This window comes from Diaphorina citri, unplaced genomic scaffold, assembly GCF_000475195.1.
Source record: "Diaphorina citri unplaced genomic scaffold, Diaci psyllid genome assembly version 1.1 scaffold11216, whole genome shotgun sequence".
Taxonomy (NCBI): Eukaryota; Metazoa; Arthropoda; class Insecta; order Hemiptera; family Psyllidae; genus Diaphorina; species Diaphorina citri.
The window spans coordinates 1,915-5,023 of record NW_007388588.1 but is presented as its reverse complement, the minus strand read 5'-3'; the positions used below and the strand labels follow the sequence as shown (position 1 = coordinate 5,023).

At 34.4% G+C, this 3,109-nt stretch overlaps 1 long non-coding RNA gene across 1 annotated transcript; it reads left to right on the top strand.

Annotated features, from left to right (window-relative positions):
- Positions 1–1,343: 1,343 nt before the first annotated feature.
- Positions 1,344–2,759, top strand: LOC103522784. The gene is made up of 2 exons (XR_003395084.1): positions 1,344–2,019; positions 2,319–2,759. It is a non-coding gene; the product is annotated as an uncharacterized LOC103522784 (long non-coding RNA).
- Positions 2,760–3,109: the final 350 nt, after the last annotated feature.

Genomic DNA, 3,109 nt, shown 5'->3' with positions numbered 1-3,109 from the left:
TAATACTAGTATTTTAAATAATTCTCCATCTCTCCTAAAGAAATTAATTTTTTACACCTCATTGGTTTTTTTAAAATATTCGTAAGAATATTTTTTAAGGCATAAATTAGAGATAAAAATCACTAACCAACTAACCAGAAATTTATTAAAAATCCAGAATTGACTTTGTGTAATTTAATAAACTAATCCGTTATCCATTTGCTATTTTTGGCAATTGCTCTACTAAATCAATATGGACAGTTATATCTTGTACCAGCTAGATAGAAATGCGATGCACCAATGCATAGTTAATTGTATAATGACCTCACTCAACCTAGTACATCTTGAAGAGGCATTGATCTAAATAATATTCATGAGACTGGAAATCGATAATCTATTTTAATATTTAAGTACTATTAGTTATTGATCTGATTTATCAACATTTGTTTATGTAGGTTAGAATGGTTGTGAACTAAAGATTCTTATTTAGATTGTCTTATTACGCAAACATGTAAAAAGAACACCGAGCAAATGGCGTTCCGCGATTTTTCTTTTTGTTGTTTTGAAGGCCTCTCTTGTATTTATTTAGCTAGTAATGAAATAATCGATTATGAGAATGCCTCAGCGGAATTTACTAATAAAACGGATTTTTTTTCTCTAATAATCCTTCATTCCATTTGGATTAATTTTAGACTAAATTGAGTTTTCTTTTTCAGATCACAGTTTGTGTAAGCACTGCTGCCATTCTCAGTTATCACATCTGATCTTCTCGATCACTGCAAGACCATGTTCCTATATGATCCGACCCAATGCTAGTTTACAAATTAGTTTTGCTTCAAAAGTTGACTACCACACTATACGCCTCTCAAAATATGAAAATTCACATTAGAACTCACACGGGAGAGAAACCATAATAAATGTAATTTTTGTAATTTCGCGTTCGCCAAGGTCTAGTAATTTAAAGGACATGTAATATTAAACCACCATGACTTTAATTATTCCTAATTACTGATTGTAATTTATTTACATAATACATCAACTACCATTTATTATACCTACATAAAATATTGTAAATTTAAAAAGAAATAGTAATGCCTGTAAGTACTGTATAGGCAGGGTTCTTAACCCTCTTTTAGAATTGGCGGACCCACTATTGATAAACCCAAAATCTCGCGGACCACTTGAGATTAGTATATATGTATATGCAATCAATGGTACATGTACACCGCTATGTGACAATGGGTACGTATTAGAGGACCTATGTACATCTACCGTGTTTGTATGAAAAGAGGAAAGATTTTTTTTTTTTTTTTTTTTCTTTCTTAGGGGTATGTTATATAAAATAGAGACACGATGACTTTTTCCTTACTCACCTCCCGCGGACCACCTGAAACCTTCTCGCGGACCACTAGTGGTCCACGGACCATAGGTTAAGAATGGCTGCTGTATAGCAATAATAAAAAAAAGCATTCCCGATTTAAAATATTCATCGTGTTTTTATAATCGACATCATAATATTCTCGTAAAGGCATGGATTTTTTCCGTACAACGTCAAGTTTAATACTCAAATTTTTATTAATGAATTTGTGTGCTCGATAATATATTTCCAATCTTTAAGTCATTTTGACTACTTACCGAAGTTTTTCTGCTTTATTTAACTTACCTAGTTATCCTTACAGCGTAGTTACCTATCCCTATAAATCTTTTACTAGTGAAAAATTTCTCTCCCCTCTCATTACAGATAACACGTTCTCGCCATTTTGCATCTACTGCAAAGCGGTCCTCTCGACGAATTTGAATGAACTGATCGAACATTGTCGAACCTGCAAGAGTATGATTCGGACGGATCCGTTTCGACACAAGTTTGTCTGCTATGCGTGCGACTACTTTTCGTACAACATCGGGTGCATGCGATCGCACATCCGGACGCACACGGGAGAGAAACCGTACGCGTGTGGACAATGCGCATTCCGATCCGCAAGCGTTGCCGGACTCCATTATCACCTAAAGAAGACTTATCACTAAACTATAAATAGAGGGGTATGAGGTTTGACGCAAAGTATTGTTGAATTGAAAGACTTTTGTGCAGCCAGGTGTTATGTACTACATAGTATGTTAGTGTCTTAATGTTTTTTTTTTTTTTTGTTATTATTATTATTTATTTTTTTAATAAATAATTTGAAGTTTGTTCTGTTTTATTAAATATGTACAAGTATATGCACAGTATTGTCATCTATTTAACCTAGTCTAAAATTAATCAATTCTAGACAGTTTCCCCTAGTGCCTTTCGTATTGATAACTAAATTCTATTTCTTCTCCCGATCCCGTTTTCTTTCCAGACTTGATTTGCATTCATTGCCACAACTACGTCACTGGCGACAACTACGTCACCGGTGAGAATCTCTCCGATCTGAAGGACATTCTCGAACATTGCCGATCTTGCGCGAGCATGGCTCGGCCCGATCGGCTACTCTTCAAGTACGTGTGCTTTGCTTGCACGTATCACTCGTACAACGTGGGCAACTTTAAGACGCATGTACGGACACACACGGGCGATAAACCATTTGAATGTTACGCGTGCGGCTACAAGTCGGCCAGTCCAGCGGGGATGTCCTACCATAGGAGGAAAACCGGACATTGATCCGGGGCGAAATTTATTCTTAAGTGACAATATTCAAGCGTGCTAATCTGTGATTTTGTTGAAGCAGACGAGAAAAACTGTTTTTTTTTTTTTTGTCAAATATGATAGTTGAATGCTTATTTGTAAATTAGTTAGTAAAGGGAAAACGTTTATAAATATAAATTAAAAAAATGAAGCCCTATTTCTGAAAGACACATGGGAGAGAATCCGTATAAACGTTTGAAGTGGTTTTTCCCCCAGTTCACTTCAACTTTTTACTTCTTTGATCATATAAATACTTACCCATTTTCATTTTACGCAATGTAGAATATTATAATTATAAGATGTGCAATAGATGTTATAATATTTTATTTTTACGAATATAAATCTTTCTTTCGTTACGTTTCTTTTCGAACAACCCTTCAATATTCCGAAGAAAAAAATTTATGTCCAAGGATATATGAAAATTTATCTAAAAACAAAGCTGATCAGTTTTCCAATACTTACGTC